This window comes from Silurus meridionalis, chromosome 23, assembly GCF_014805685.1.
Source record: "Silurus meridionalis isolate SWU-2019-XX chromosome 23, ASM1480568v1, whole genome shotgun sequence".
Classification (NCBI taxonomy): domain Eukaryota; kingdom Metazoa; phylum Chordata; class Actinopteri; order Siluriformes; family Siluridae; genus Silurus; species Silurus meridionalis.
The window spans coordinates 2,233,495-2,251,561 of NC_060906.1; the positions used below are offsets into that span (position 1 = coordinate 2,233,495).

The 18,067-nt window shown below is 37.4% G+C and overlaps 1 protein-coding gene and 1 non-coding gene across 2 annotated transcripts in view; one reads left to right on the forward strand and one right to left on the reverse strand.

The window, feature by feature from the left end:
* Positions 1 to 18,067, forward strand: part of LOC124377337 (ribonuclease inhibitor-like) — a gene marked incomplete at its 3' end in the record, with an annotated part of 167,823 nt that overhangs the window by 38,927 nt on the left and 110,829 nt on the right. The gene's annotated exons all lie outside the window — the stretch shown is intronic.
* On the reverse strand, positions 15,774 to 15,855 carry trnas-aga. The gene has a single exon. It is a non-coding gene; the product is annotated as a tRNA-Ser (tRNA).

An 18,067-nucleotide genomic window follows, 5' to 3' on the forward strand; every position in this document is an offset into this window, starting at 1 on the left:
ATAATTTTCTCTGTCCTCTGGTATAACTGTTATTAATTTACTCTGACCTCTGGTATAACTGTTATTAATTTACTCTGATCTCTGGTATAACTGCTATTAATAATTTTCTCTGACCACTGGTATAACTGTTATTAATTTACTCTGACCTCTGGTATAACTGCTATTAATAATTTTCTCTGACCTCTGGTATAACTGTTATTAATAATTTACTCTGACCTCTGGTATAACTGTTATTAATTTACTCTGACCTCTGGTATAACTGTTATTAATTTACACTGATCCCTGGTATAACTGCTATTAATTATTTACTCTGACCTCTGGTATAACTGTTATTAATTTACACTGATCTCTGGTATAACTGCTATTAATTTACTCAGACCTCTAGTATAACTGCTATTATTAATTTACTCTGACCTCTGGTATAACTGGTATTATTAATTTAATCTGATCTCTGGTATAACTGCTATTATTGATTCACTCTGATCTCTTGTATAAATTTACACTGACCTCTGGTATAACTGTTATTAATTTACTCTGACCTCTGGTATAACTACTATTAATTTACTCTGACCTCTGGTATAACTGCTATCAATTTACTCTGATCTCTGGTATAACTGCTATGAATTTACGCTGACCTCTGGTATAACTGCTATTAATTTAATAGTATCTCTGGTATAACTGCTATTATTAATTTACTTTGATCTCTGGTATAATTGCTATTATTAATTTACACTGACCTCTGGTATAACTGCTAATAATTTTTCTCTGACCACTGGTATAACTGCTATTAATAATTTTCTCTGATCTCTGGTATAACTGGTATTAATTTACTCTGATCTCTGGTATAACTGCTATTAATAATTTACTCTGACCACTGGTATAACTGTTATTAATTTTCTCTGACCTCTGGTATAACTGTTATTAATTTACTCTGACCTCTGGTATAACTGCTATTAATAATTTTCTCTGATCTTTGGTATAACTGCTATTAATAATTTACTCTGACCTCTGGTATAACTGTTATTAATTTACTCTGACCTCTGGTATAACTGTTATTAATTTACTCTGACCTCTGGTATAACTTTTATTAATTTACTCTGACCTCTGGTATAACTGCTATTAATAATTTACTCTGACCTCTGGTATAACTGTTATTAATTTACTCTGATCTCTGGTATAACTGCTATTATTAATTTACCCTGACCTCTGGTATAACTGTTATTAATTTACTCTGATCTCTGGTATAACTGCTATTAATTTACTCTGATTTCTGGTATAACTGCTATTAATTTACACTGACCTCTGGTATAACTGTTATTAATTTACTCTGACCTCTGGTATAACTGCTATTAATTTACTCTGACCTCTGGTATAACTGCTATTATTAATTTACACTGACCTCTGGTATAACTGTTATTAATTTACTCTGATCTCTGGTATAAATGCTATTAATTTACTCTGATTTCTGGTATAACTGCTATTAATTTACCCTGACCTCTGGTATAACTGTTATTAATTTACTCTGACCTCTGGTATAACTGCTATTAATAATTTACTCTGACCTCTGGTATAACTGTTATTAATTTACTCTGACCTCTGGTATAACTGCTATTAATTTACTCTGACCTCTGGTATAACTGCTATTAATTTACTCTGACCTCTGGTATAACTGCTATTAATTTACTCTGACCTCTGGTATAACTGCTATTAATAATTGACTCTGACCTCTGGTATAACTGTTATTAATTTACTCTGATCTCTGGTATAACTGCTATTATTAATTTACTCTGACCTCTGGTATAACTGCTATTATTAATTTACTCTGACCTCTGGTATAACTGCTATTATTAATTTACTCTGACCTCTGGTATAACTGTTATTAATTTACACTGACCTCTGGTATAACTGTTATTAATTTACTCTGACCACTGGTATAATTGCTATTAATAATATTCTCTGACCTCTGGTATAACTGTTATTAATTTACTCTGACCTCTGGTATAACTGCTATTATTAATTTACCCTGACCTCTGGTATAACTGTTATTAATTTACTCTGACCTCTGGTATAACTGCTATTATTGAATTACTCTGATCTCTTGTATAACTTTAATTAATTTACTCTGACTTCTGGTATAACTGTTATTATTTTACTCTGACCACTGGTATAATTGCTATTAATAATATTCTCTGACCTCTGGTATAACTGTTATTAATTTACTCTGACCTCTGGTATAACTGCTATTATTAATTTACCCTGACCTCTGGTATAACTGCTATTAATTTACTCTGACCTCTGGTATAACTGCTATTATTAATTTACTCTGACCTCTGGTATAACTGCTATTATTAATTTACACTGACCTCTGGTATAACTGTTATTAATTTACACTGACCTCTGGTATAACTGCTATTAATTTACACTGACCTCTGGTATAACTGTTATTAATTTACTCTGACCTCTGGTATAACTTAAAATTTTAGTCTGTATTTCAAAACTATTATTTTAGTCTGACCTCTGGGATAACTGTTATTAAGATAAGATCCACCTTTATTCAATGCATTTATATTTTTATTGCGCTTTTAATGAACATTGTCTCTAAGCAGCTTTACACATATAATGTGGTGATTAAAAGTGAATATGTTCTTTATTAATAAGTTTGTGGAGCAAGCTGGTGGCGTCTGTGGCAAGGAAAAACTCCCCTAGATGGCATAAGGAACAAACCTTGATTGGAACCAGACTCAAGAGGGAACCCATTCTCATCTGGGTTGCACCAAATGTCTATTTATCAAATCAAATCAAATGTATCACATACACATAAATACAGAGTATGTAACCCTAGTTCCCTGAGGGCATGAGACGCTGCGTCGAAACACTTTGGGAACGCGCCTGAGTGTTCATGCTCTGAATAATGTGTGTAATCAGTCAAAATTGACGCTGGTCGTCACCGATGAGTTGACGCCACGACCAGGAGTATAAAGCGCATATGAGAAAAGCCAGCGGCAGCTTCTGTAAGGGATAAGGAAGCGCTGCAAGGACGCCAGAGGTTTATTAGCTGGGAGGCCTTGCTTGGGAGAGCCGTAGCAGACGAGCAGCTGATGGGACCTTCTCCAAGGACCCGTCCTGTGGACGAGGTGTCAAGTGCACGCACCGGGCAGAGACAATTGAGCTTCTCCTGGTCTGGTGACATGCCCCACCACAGCCAGATCCCCAAAAGTTCCGTGTCAGGATCTTTTCGCCGAAGCCTTCCTGTTAGAAATGACAGTCCTCAGATCTGTCAGCTCACGAGTGGGAGATAGTGGGATAGTGGCAGAGTGTCGCGACACTGCGTTTATGAACCTTCTGATGGGAGACGGAGGGCTGCGGCTGGGGCTGAGCCCGCTGAGAAGCCCCATGTGAGCGGCGTGAGAGGTAACGCTGGAATGCCGCCACCTGTTTCTTATTTTCCTGAAACCTCTCAACCACCGAATGTACGGAATCGACGAAAAGGCAGGAAGGAGTTAGCGAAGCATCCAGCAATACTGCCCTGTCCCTACCAGTCATGTCTAATATCGTGAGCCACAGGTGCCTTTCTGTAGACACCAGGGCAGCCATAGACCGGGCAATGGCCCTAGCGGTCTCCTTAGTGGCTCTGAGAGCCAGATCCCGTCTGTGAAGCTCATCAAAATGGCCGTCTATGGCACCCCCACATACAACTCACACAGCAGGTCAGCCTGATATGCCTGCAACACAGCCATGGTGTGCACGGAAGCAGCAGCTTGACCTGCTGAAGCATAGGCTTTACACACGGGCGCAGATGTATTACGTAGGGGCTTCGTGAGTAATGTCGGGGTCTTAAGGGAAGAGACATCTACGGGAGGGAGATAGGTGGCAAGTATCTCTTCAACCTGATGCATAGCCTCATAACCATATTCTTTCCGCCCAAAAATGTGGGAATACACAGTAGAAGTGGGGGTGAAGGGGCGGGCTGAGTAAGTTTTAACGCATGTCTTAGACACTCGGTGTGTTTGTCGGGAAAAAAGTGAAGAACCCGACGGAGGTTGTGACACGAGGCCGCAAAGTTATATCGAGCTTGGCAACCGTGCGCGTTACAACCTCCGAAAGCTCCTCGGCTTCCGTACTATCAACTGTCTTGCTGACGTTCAGGAGAAGGTTGTTCTCCTAGCACCATCTCTACAGGTATTTAACCTCCTGTAGGTAGGCAGTTGTTGGAGATCAGGCCCACCACAACAGTGTCGTAAGCAAACTGTATGATATGGAGTCCTGAGTCAATGTAGCAGTCTGTTGACATAAATTCTTGTCATATACATCCTCAAAGCTCCCGTTCTTGCTCCGGAATTTCATGGAACCACCCAAGGCGTTGATGAGAAACCGTACCAAGCTGCACAGAGTGGCCTCCCACCGAAGAGAACACTATCCAGAGGCAGGCCTGGACGAAGTGGGAAGATCACGGAGAGGAGAGCGGCAGAAACAGTGGCCACTCGAACCTCAGGAGCGTATATAAACAACACAGCGCATTAATACAAAAGATGAGAAAAGACACCACGAGTAAGTAGTTACTCGTAATAAATTTGTTATTTTAGTAGGAACTCTCCATAAGAAAGTGGTCCAGAACAAAATGCATGGACAAATGCGTTTCTCTGGCATGCAGCACAGCAATGATTGGTGTTTATCAGTATTTATGCAAAGGTTCCCAACACTGCATGAATACTGATAAACATACCAATCAGATATCTATATACACTTATTTTCTGCATATAGAGAGCTGATATTTCATAGAATACTTAACTGTCATATACTGTGGAGAGGGAGAGCTGGGAATCAGCAGTGGCTCCACTTGACCTCCACTTGCAAAAAGAATCACAAATTGAGTTTGGGAATAAAAACAGCACGATTCTTTACATGCTTGTACATAAAGAAATACTCACCTTTCATGCAGTTAAAAATCCTTACCAACAGCCTTCTGTATGCCCAGTCTCTGTACACTAGAGATTCATTTAGATACAAACCTGGTGCTCAAACATGGTGGAAACTAATTCTCAGTGCTCATGGGTACTTTAAAGCTTGGTCATTTCTATCATGCTGTGCACACATTCACTCGGTCCACCCTTCTCCACACCACTACACAAACTTCATCACTATGCACTCATTCATTCATCTGCCCTTCTCTTCTGAATACATGAACTCTATCATGTAATCACATGCACTGTGTACACACTGTGCAAGCACAGGATCTTTAACCGTAAAGTTCATTGAGGCTGGTACATTTTAGGAATGTGTTTTAGTCCCAAACCTGGTCGTTCTTTCTTTACAGAGAATGCTGTAATCTAGGACATGGATTTAAGTACAGTAAATTCTTCTTTTGTTTACACAACCACATTCTTTTGTGGATTTTTCTAAAGAGAAAAAGAAGAGAAAAAAACTGTTCATAAGACCGAGCCGCATTGTGGAGAGGAGCTTGTGTGCCCACATCAGACGCTATAGGGCGGGCACATGCCTACCCCTGGCGGCTCTTCTGTGCCTGTCTGTCATCAAGTTCAAACTTCAAGAGGCAAACATACACAGTGGGAAGGAGCTGGTGAGCCCATAGCGGATGATACAGGACAGGCACATGCCTACTCCTGGCATGTCTTGTGTACCTCTCATAGGAAAAATATGTGCTTGGAAAAGAGAAAGATGAAGAAAAACCCACTTAAAAAAAATCTTATGCATGGCCTAAATAAATCACTTCATGAGCACCAATATACCAATGAAACCCATTTGAGGTCTTAGAAATCTGGAGCTCCAGAGGGACCGCATCCGGTTTGTCATGTCATGTACCACCATGGATTAGTGAAAGGGCGAAAGCTTTAATTCTGTTTTTATTCACTCGGTCTGCCCTTCTCCAAAACACTTAATGAACTTCATCACTTTGGTTTCATTTACTAGGTTCACCTTCTGCAAGTAAAGACTCTGTAACCTTAAGGAGGATTAATGTCAGCATTTATAGGCTCAGCAAAACCTTGGTGCTTCTTTCTGTACCGAATATAAACACCTGAACAAGAGGCAGATCTGCCGTGTGTGTAGAAACTGGTGTGCACATAGTGGTTGATATACAGGGTACACATGCCTTCTCCTACTGTGTGTGTGCCTGTCTATCAGCATGAACAAAAAAACACGAGGGAAACAGAAAAAAAAAACTTAAACTCTATTGCAAAGAATAAGAAAGGAGTAGAAGGAGAGATAAGCAAAAACAGGGTAAGAGAAAGTAGGAAACAGAAGGAGAGAGAAGCAAAAATAGGGTAAGAGAAAAAAGGGAGTAGGAGGAGAGATAAGCAAAAATAGGGTAAGGGAAAGAAGGGAGTAGGAGGAGAGATAAGCAAAAATAGGGTAAGGGAAAGAAGGGAGTAGGAGGAGAGATGAGCAAATATAGGGTAAGAGAACGAAGGTAGTAGGAGGAGAGGTAAGCAAAAAAACGTTAAGGGAATAAGGTAGAAGCAGGAGAAATGAGAAAAAAACAGGGTAAGGGAAAGAAGGGATTAGGAAGAGAGATAAGCAAAAACAGGGAAAGAGAAAGAAGGCAGAGAATGCCAATCAAAAGCCAGTCAGTGCACTGGTTCTGCCTCGGGTTCTGCCGCCCAGCGCGAATAATATATGTGTACGGTTCTAATCTATTGTGCCAAAAGCCAGGCAACGTGGCTTAGTGCACACAAACGCCCTGGTTCTGTCACCTTGTAAAGGATTTGGCCTTCATCTCTGCAGGCTGATAAAACATTACAAAGACTCATCCTCTGGAGCTCAGAGCAGCCACGGTGTTCATTTAGGTGCATGGGATCCCCTCCCACAATATTCAACATCCCATGCCCAGAAGAGAGCACCGTGGCTGCTATGAGCTCCAGGGGAATCTCCATAGGAGTTTGAAATTCCTCAACAAGGCAACAGAACCAGAGGGGGAGGGTGCAGGGAAAGAGAAAGAAAAGCCATGAATCAGCTCCCTTACTCTGGCTCAAACCTCCAGACGCACATAGGCGTTTCGAGTGCTTGGCCCCCTTCGATCGCTACCGTCCCCCAATATCCCGACGACACATCAATTAAGAACCTAAAAAGTTGAACCTCCAGACGCACATAGGCGTTTCGAGTGCTTGGCCCCTTCGATCGCTACCGTCCCCAATATCCCGACGACACATCAATTAAGAACCTAAAGGTGGCAATCATTTCGCTGATGAAAGATGATCTAACACCTTCGCAGAAGAAAGTGATCATTCATGGTCTCTATTACCAAAGCTTCATTCCTGGGTGTTCAAGGATCGAACATTGTTCAATCTGACGGCTGAAAGAATCCATCTGGTATAACTGCTATTATTGATTCACTCTGATCTCTTGTATAAATTTACACTGACCTCTGGTATAACTGCTATTAATAATTTACTCTGATCTCTGGTATAACTGCTATTAATAATTTTCTCTGACCACTGGTATAACTGTTAGTAATTAACTCTGACCTCTGGTATAACTGTTAGTAATTAACTCTGACCTCTGGTATAACTGTTAGTAATTAACTCTGACCTCTGGTATAACTGCTATTAATAATTTACTCTGATCTCTGGTATAACTGTTAGTAATTAACTCTGACCTCTGGTATAACTGTTAGTAATTAACTCTGACCTCTGGTATAACTGCTATTAATAATTTACTCTGACTTCTGGTATAACTGGTATTATTAATTTAATCTGATCTCTGGTATAACTGTTAGTAATTAACTCTGACCTCTGGTATAACTGTTAGTAATTAACTCTGACCTCTGGTATAACTGTTAGTAATTAACTCTGACCTCTGGTATAACTGCTATTAATAATTTACTCTGATCTCTGGTATAACTGGTATTATTAATTTAATCTGATCTCTGGTATAACTGTTAGTAATTAACTCTGACCTCTGGTATAACTGTTATTAATAATTTACTCTGACCTCTGGTATAACTGTTAGTAATTAACTCTGACCTCTGGTATAACTGTTATTAATTTACACTGACCTCTGGTATAACTGCTATTAATAATTTTCTCTGACCACTGGTATAACTGTTAGTAATTAACTCTGACCTCTGGTATAACTGCTATTATTAATTTAATCTGATCTCTGGTATAACTGGTATTATTAATTTACTCTGACCTCTGGTATAACTGTTATTAATTTTCTCTGACCACTGGTATAACTGTTATTAATAATTTACTCTGACTTCTGGTATAACTGCTATTTCTAATTTTATCTGATCTCTGGTATAACTGCTATTAATTTACTCTGACCTCTGGTATAACTGGTATTATTAATTTACACTGACCTCTGGTATAACTGCTATTATTGATTCACTCTGATCTCTTGTATAAATTTACACTGACCTCTGGTATAACTGTTATTAATTTTCTCTGACCACTGGTATAACTGTTATTAATAATTTACTCTGATCTCTGGTATAACTGCTATTAATAATTTTCTCTGACCACTGGTATAACTGTTATTAATTTACTCTGACCTCTGGTATAACTGCTATTATTAATTTAATCTGATCTCTGGTATAACTGTTATTAATTTTCTCTGACCACTGGTATAACTGTTATTAATTTTCTCTGACCACTGGTATAACTGTTATTAATTTACACTGACCTCTGGTATAACTGTTATTAATAATTTACTCTGATCTCTGGTATAACTGTTAGTAATTAACTCTGACCTCTGGTATAACTGCTATTAATAATTTACTCTGATCTCTGGTATAACTACTATTAATTTACTCTGACTTCTGGTATAACTGTTATTAATTTTCTCTGATCTCTGGTATAACTGTTATTAATTCACTCTGACCTCTGGTATAACTGTTATTAATTCACTCTGACCTCTGGTATAACTGCTATTATTAATTTAATCTGATCTCTGGTATAACTGTTATTAATTTACTCTGACTTCTGGTATAACTGCTATTAATTTACTCTGACTTCTGGTATAACTGCTATTAATAATTTTCTCTGACCACTGGTATAACTGTTATTAATTTACTTTGACCTCTGGTATAACTACTATTAATTTACTCTGACCTCTGGTATAACTGCTATTAATAATTTTCTCTGACCACTGGTATAACTGTTATTAATTCACTCTGACCTCTGGTATAACTACTATTAATTTACTCTGACCTCTGGTATAACTGCTATTAATTTACTCTGATCTCTGGTATAACTGCTATTAATAATTTTCTCTGACCACTGGTATAACTGTTATTAATTTTCTCTGATCTCTGGTATAACTGTTATTAATTCACTCTGACCTCTGGTATAACTGCTATTATTGATTCACTCTGATCTCTTGTATAAATTTACACTGACCTCTGGTATAACTGCTATTAATAATTTACTCTGACCTCTGGTATAACTGCTATTTCTAATTTTATCTGATCTCTGGTATAACTGTTATTAATTTACACTGACCTCTGGTATAACTGGTATTATTAATTTACTCTGACTTCTGGTATAACTGTTATTAATTTACACTGACCTCTGGTATAACTGGTATTATTAATTTACTCTGACTTCTGGTATAACTGTTATTAATTTACACTGACCTCTGGTATAACTGTTATTAATTTTCTCTGACCTCTGGTATAACTGTTATTAATTTACTCTGACTTCTGGTATAACTGTTAGTAATTAACTCTGACCTCTGGTATAACTGTTATTAATTTACTCTGACTTCTGGTATAACTGTTATTAATTTTCTCTGACCACTGGTATAACTGTTATTAATTCACTCTGACCTCTGGTATAACTGCTATTATTGATTCACTCTGATCTCTTGTATAAATTTACACTGACCTCTGGTATAACTGTTATTAATAATTTACTCTGATCTCTGGTATAACTGTTAGTAATTAACTCTGACCTCTGGTATAACTGGTATTATTAATTTACTTTGACCTCTGGTATAACTGCTATTATTAATTTACTCTGACCACTGGTATAACTGTTATTAATTTACTTTGATCTCTGGTATAACTGCTATTATTGATTCACTCTGATCTCTTGTATAACTGTTATTAATAATTTACTCTGATCTCTGGTATAACTGTTAGTAATTAACTCTGACCTCTGGTATAACTGGTATTATTAATTTAATCTGATCTCTGGTATAACTGCTATTAATTTACTCTGACCACTGGTATAACTGTTATTAATTTACTCTGATCTCTTGTATAACTGCTATTAATTTACACTGACCTCTGGTATAACTGTTAGTAATTAACTCTGACCTCTGGTATAACTACTATTAATTTACTCTGATCTCTGGTATAACTGTTAGTAATTAACTCTGACCTCTGGTATAACTGCTATTAATTTACTCAGACCTCTAGTATAACTGCTATTAATAATTTTCTGACCACTGGTATAACTGTTATTAATTTACTCTGACCACTGGTATAACTGTTATTAATTTACACTGACCTCTGGTATAACTGGTATTATTAATTTAATCTGATCTCTGGTATAACTACTATTAATTTACACTGATCCCTGGTATAACTGCTATTAATTTACTCAGACCTCTAGTATAACTGCTATTAATTTACACTGACCTCTGGTATAACTGGTATTATTAATTTACTCTGATCTCTTGTATAACTGCTATTATTAATTTTCTCTGATCTCTTGTATAAATTTACACTGACCTCTGGTATAACTGGTATTATTAATTTACTCTGACCTCTGGTATAACTGCTATTATTGATTCACTCTGATCTCTTGTATAACTGCTATTAATAATTTTCTCTGTCCTCTGGTATAACTGTTATTAATTTTCTCTGACCACTGGTATAACTGTTAGTAATTAACTCTGACCTCTGGTATAACTGCTATTATTAATTTACTTTGATCTCTGGTATAACTGTTATTAATTTACTCTGACCACTGGTATAACTGTTAGTAATTAACTCTGACCTCTGGTATAACTGCTATTAATTTACACTGACCTCTGGTATAACTGGTATTATTAATTTACTCTGACCACTGGTATAACTGTTAGTAATTAACTCTGACCTCTGGTATAACTGTTATTAATTTTCTCTGATCTCTTGTATAAATTTACACTGACCTCTGGTATAACTGTTAGTAATTAACTCTGACCTCTGGTATAACTGTTAGTAATTAACTCTGACCTCTGGTATAACTGGTATTATTAATTTACACTGATCTCTGGTATAACTGTTATTAATTTACTTTGATCTCTGGTATAACTGCTATTATTGATTCACTCTGATCTCTTGTATAACTGCTATTAATAATTTTCTCTGTCCTCTGGTATAACTGTTATTAATTTACTCAGACCTCTAGTATAACTGCTATTATTAATTTTCTCTGATCTCTTGTATAACTGCTATTATTAATTTTCTCTGATCTCTGGTATAACTGTTATTGACTGAGGCATGTAAGGCCTGCATTTCTTTGAATGTTGTTGTGGGGTCTTTTGTGACCTCTTGGATGAGTCGTCGCTGTGCTCTTAGGGTAATTTTGGTCGGCTGGCCACTCTTGGGAAGGTTCTCCAATGTTCCATGTTTTTGCTATTTGTGAATAATTTCTCTCACTGTGGTTCGCTGGAGTCCCAAAGCTTTAGAAATGGCTTTATAACCTTTTCCAGACTGATAGATATCAATTACTTTCTCATTTGTTTCTGAATTTATTTGGCTTTCGGCATGATGTCTCGCTTTTGAGGAGCTTTTGGTCGACTTCACTTTATCAGGCAGGTCCTCTTTAAGAGATTTCTTGATTGCTAACAGGTGTGGCAGTAATCAGGCCTGGGTGTGGGAGAGAAATTGAAATATTTCACACAGGGCCATGTTGTTTTGGGTTTTGTTTTTTCCGAAATAATAATAAAAAAATATTTTAAAAAATTATTTTAAACTGCATGTCGTGTTAATTTGTGTATTGTTTACTAATATTTAAATTAGTTTGATGATCTGAAACATTAAAGTGTGACAAACATGCAAAAAAATAAGAAATCATGAAGGGGCACTTTTTTACACCACTATATATATATATATATATATATATATATATATATATATATATATATATATATATATATAATATGATAAGAGGGTGAGGAGAAACTAATTATAGAGCTACCAACAGGCCAACAGCAACACTGAAGGAACTACAGGAATTTCTGGTCGGGTGTTGACAGCTGTATTCTGTACAAGTCTGGGCTGTGGGGTAGGGGGCAAGAAGGAAGCCTTTTTTTTTTTTTTTTTACAAAGAACAATATGCAAGCCTGTCTGTCTCCTTCTTCTTCTTCTTCTATCAGCTGCTCCTATTAGTGGTCACTACAGTGGATTATCTTTCAAACCAACCACCTGCATGTCTTCACTCACCACATCCATAAACCTTCTCCTTAGCCTTTCTTTTTTCCTCCTTAGCCTTCTCCAATATACCCCATGCTTCTACTGACATACATGACACACACACACACACACACACACACACACACACACACACACACACACACACACCAATATCTCAAAAACCCAAAGGTGAATGAGAGAGATCTCAAAGTGACCTACCTAGTAGCTCAACTTGTAGCCTAATCAAAAAAAGCCCCACACTGTGGCAGAGACATTAATGCACCCCGCCTTCAAAGCCGCTGTCAACAAGATGCTCGGCCCTGACGCAGTTAAAGAAATAGCTAAAGTTCCTCTCAGATTACACAATTACCAGACATATTGATGAAACTGAAAACAGAGAGACTCTGAGAGCTGCTGAGCGAAAGCTTTATAAGTGTGTGTTGAGTACATGTGTATTATCTAACAAATCTAATTTCCTTACCATCTCTCTCTCTCTCTCTCTCTCTCTCTCTCTCTCTCTCTCTCAGGATACCCAGAAGGACAAATGAAATGGGAGATGCTCCCAGAATAAACAGAATTGATGTTGATGCCATCAGGCACAATAATATTATTGGACGTTTGATTCTTTTGTGTGAAATGCTGCTTTTGTGTAAGTTACAGATGTTACATGTTTGTTTCACATGAAAATACAGTGATCTGATATGTGAATAATGATGTGGCTGCATTCTGAACACTTGGTGCTTCTTGTTCCTGCTGTTAAAATGTGTGACGTATTTCTTATTGTTTTTTTAGATTCTTTATATGAGGTGTTTGGTTCAACCACCTCCAAACCTTCACCATCGGCTAAAGATGAAATTACACAAACTAATTTCTCACATTTTTTAATCAGATTTTAAAACAATAACAACAAACATAAAAAATGTCTCTGTTTGTATTACTCCCCATTCTACTGGACCCACTGCATGGAGTTTACTGTGTGGCACCTGGAACTTCAGATCCCGGAAGATGCACAGGCTAAAACTCAGACAGACAGACACGCACACACACACACACACACACATGCACACAAACACGCATGCACAGAAACCCTCACCACCACCTATAGATCAAACCACATAAAGAAAATAATCTCCTTAAATGTTTAATCAGATTTAAAATTAATAACAAAAATACAAATAAACCCTGTGCCTCTTTCACTAATATATACATCATTTAGAAATATTATTTGTACCTTTTGTGTGTTTGCATCTATTGTATTTTATTATTTGACATTTTTGTAGATTTTCCGGTAATTTAAATGAAATGTTTTATTGTTCATATAACAGTGACTTGTGAATTATTCTGTTAACCCGCATCATCTTCTGTGTTTCCTGTCCAGAGTAAAAACAACACTATGTATTCACAATTCAAGTTTCAGTGACACGTCACATAACGTCACAGTTAAAGTATGTTTGAACCAATGATATTTGCATTGGAGGATCATGGGAATATCTTTTGGGTTATTGAAAACAAAGATGACTATTGAAACCATTAACTAATTATTGACTATTAACACCATAAAGCAGGGGTCACCAACATGGACCACATGAGTCGCCTGTGGGCCTTTTCTAAAAATAGCTGTTTCCTACCTTGTTAAATCATTGTTGATGATTATTGTGAGAAATCATTAAGATGATCAGTGTCTTCACATAGATCAGGGGTGTTAAACTCAGGCCCGCGGGACAAATCCCGACGTACAATTATATCCGGCCCACGAGATGATTTTATATAGATCTATTATTATTATTATGAATGGAGGGCGATATGTAGCTCTGATAACACAAACTACAGATCCCATAATGCAGCGCTTCAGCTCCCTTACCGAACGCTAGACCACCTGGGAACATTCCAGCGTCAATCAAGTCGAGCTTCTGTTGATGTATTTAACTCTATTGTACAGTTATTGTGAAACAGCGCCTCACAGTGGTGAAGAGAAAAGTTCATTCTGAAAACAGAGCCTTTTAAAACCGATGTGATTCTGAGTAGATGTTTACTGACACTGGCGGTAAACACGTGTGTCTTATATGTGGAGCGAATGTGGCTGTAATTGAAGAATTGAATCTAAGACGCACTACGAGACAAAACATCAGGATAAGCTGAAAAACCTGAATGCAGAGCAGAAGATACAGAAAGTAGAAGAGTTAAAGAAGAATCTGACATTTCAGTAGACGTTTTCACCAGAGCAAAATCACAACGTGAAGCTGGTGTGAAAACAGAGGAGAAATCAGAGTCTCATCAGCGGTTATTTACTGAGGAGAGTTTCTGAAGAGCTGAATGATGAAGCTGTGAGACGTCTGGTGTTTGACTGGAGATATTTTTACGGAGAGCAAAATATTTTAAGTTATTTAAAGTTTAAGATAATTTTTTATAAAATGGCATAAGAGCAAAGAAATCTGATTGTTTTGATTTGTTGTGATTTTAACATTTACTTAAAAGCACAATTTTTATTGATTTGTTCAGGGTTTTGCAGCATGTTCATATTTATAACTTGTATAATTTTGACAGGAGATATTTTTATGGAGAGCTATTTATTTTAAGTTTAAATTTATTTACTCTGGAATAATATTCCTGTCTGTATTTATTCATATTTATGTTAAAAAAACATTGTTTTAGTGTGTTCAATAAATGTTACTCCTGTTCGGCCCACCACCTAAAGTGTGCTTTGAGTTTTGGCCCCATGTGCAATTGAGTTTGACCCTGACAGAGATAAATATCATTCATTAATAATAATAACATATAATTAAAGGTAAATTAAGCAAATTTGTTATTTCAGAAGTGTGTATCAAACTGGTAGCCATTCACATTAGTCGGTGTCAAAAAGGTTGGTGACCCCTGTTCTAGTTGATTGCAAAAATGTAAAGAGACATCCACTAGATTAAGGGCTTAAGAATTTGGTTTTGTTGCCTGAGGGCAACGCTGTGCAGTAGAGGGTTAAAATAAACAATCCAGAAATCATTCAGTACCAGATTCATCTTATTTATTGTGCTGAATCTTTGACTGGGTTTCATTCAATCTCCATCACACAGAACTGTGTCTATCATACATACATCACATAATAACATGATAATCAGTGATGTGTAAAGATCAGTGATGGGAGTGTAATGGTCAATGATGTGAGTGTAATGGTCAGTGAAGTGAATGGTAAAGTTAGAGAAGAGAGTTAATAGGAAACAGAAAGTGAATCGTAGTCAGCAGGAATTGAACCTGCGCAGGGGGACCCCAATGGATTTCAAGTCCATCGCCTTAATCACTCGGACACGACTACTGCACAGTAAGATGTCACCCCTACTTCAACTGAAACCCCTATTAACACAAGAAAACGCAAAAGAACCATATCTGTATAATTAACACGAAATGTGAACAGAAAGCAAATCGTAGTCAGCAGGATTCGAACCTGCGCGGGGAGACCCCAATGGATTTCTAGTCCATCGCCTTAACCACTCGGCCACGACTACTACACAATGCTCTATCATCCCCTACTTAAACTGGAAGCCCTGTTAACACAACATCATGTAAACTAACTGGATCGGGGTAATTAATAGGAAATGTAAACAGGAAGCAAATCGTAGTGGACAGGATTCAAACCTGCGTGGGGAAACCCCAATGGATTTCAAGTCAATCACCTTAAAAGACCAGAGAAGAAAGAGATTAGGTGGTGGCTGTGGGAGTTGAGGGAGCTCAGGCTTGTGAGGTGGAGGACCTAACCCCCCCTCCATCCCTGATGGTAGGAGAGTGAAAAGTGTGTGTGACGGGTGTGTGTGGTTGTCCACAATGCTGTTTGCTTTGCGGATGCAGCGTGTGGTGTAAATGTCCATGATAGAAAGGAGAGAGACTCCGATGATCTACTCAGCGGTCCTCACTATCCTTAGTGGGGTCTTGTGCTCCGAGACTGTGCAGTTCCCAAACCAGGCAGTGATGCAGTTGCTCAGGATGCTCTCAATGGTCCCTCTGTACGTGGTCAGGATGGGGGAGGGAGAGGACCTTTTCTCAGTGCTCTCAGGAAGTAAAGATGCTGCTGGGCTTTTTTGGTGATGGGGCTGGGGAAGCCTTTCCTGTTTGCACATACTTGGTTATACACCATGAAGTTAAAAATCCTGAATCGCATTGACCTGGATGCTTCAGCAATAATGTAATACATTCTCAATAACTAATATGTTTCGCTTTTTTGCTGTTGTTTTTCTGTTACTTAAACAGCAAATACACAATGTTGTGATTGCAGCTTAAGAAACTCCATGCCATTGGATACAAGCCTGTTCTGCTTCTTGGCAAAGAGACCAAAAAGAATGAATTCAAGTTTGAAATATTAACCCCTCTCTGCCCACTCTACACCTATGCCCAGGACTACCCTCAGAAGATGGGTTCACTTTATGAATACCTTTGTGAAGGTAAGATGCAGCACTGCATTCTTAAAGTCACAGTTCACAACGTGTGTTAAGTATGGCAAAGATTTGCATCAACATTTAAATCTTAAAGGGACGGCTCCCCCCTAAAACTTTAATTCATCGCCTTAAACTCCTAACCTCCTTGACAGTGGAAACTTAGAATCTCTTAAACTATTTTCTTATTCAGTCCCCAAAAGAGAGCAAGCTTTTGGGAATGTTGGGAAGAGCACAACACATGCATGTCAAGTTCCAACTTACCACATTTGCAATTTGGCATCCAGGAACCCACAGAATTTGAATGTATGATTTAAACAGATTAACATTTAAAACATAAGGATTAACCATGAGTTTAAACTGCACCTGTTTTAAGCAAGCAAAACACTTGTTCAACTTGCAGAGGAGGGAACCAGGATTCCAGTGGCAATGATGACCAGCTGATGACGCTGCCTCACACCCTGTGATCCATTGGAGAACACAAGTGTAACCCACCTATGGATACTGAAGTGCAACACTCTACTCTGCCTGCAGGTGGCCCATACACCCCAGGTAATTCACCTGTTTATTGTTGTTTAAGATGCTTATAAAAGATCGCTAATCGCGCTAGCTGCATGCTAATTGTTAACATTCTATAAGTCCTATTTGGTTTGTCATACTAGCTTAGCTAAGCTAGACATCACTGTAGCAGATCTTTAATATTGTTTACACTGCTAAAGGTGTCTTTATACTGTTTTTTTACATGTTGACTTAAAAGTTAATATACATGTATTTAAAATAAGGGTGATTTTAAGGGTGATCAATTTAATTTAATTGTGAATATACATGTTTGTGTATGTAAATGTATATGAGGAGAAGTTTCTTAGCTGTTAAAAAGAATGAATATAGTAAAATCTGATGGTTAAAATGTTAAGATGCAAAAACAGGTTTAAAAAGTAATAAAGGTTAATATTTGGTTTCATGAATAGGTTTCTAATATCCTATGATTTATTTTGTACTGTAAGATAGAAATACATGATTGTTGTTCATTGGAATTGACTTATGTTATGTGGTGTGATGTGTGCCTATTCATTTGCACAATGATTAGAGTATTTATAATCTTTACAATTGGTTATATTTGATTTAATATTTGAATGGAGAAAAGTTGATTAGATTTGAACAGAAATAAGGCAATTGTAATTAATGCATTCTGTACTGTATGTATAGATTGTTTTTTTAAATAGGGATAGACCATCTGAATCTGACCCTAGCAGTCAGTGGCGAGCCAACCCGCAGAAGTGAACGGATCAAG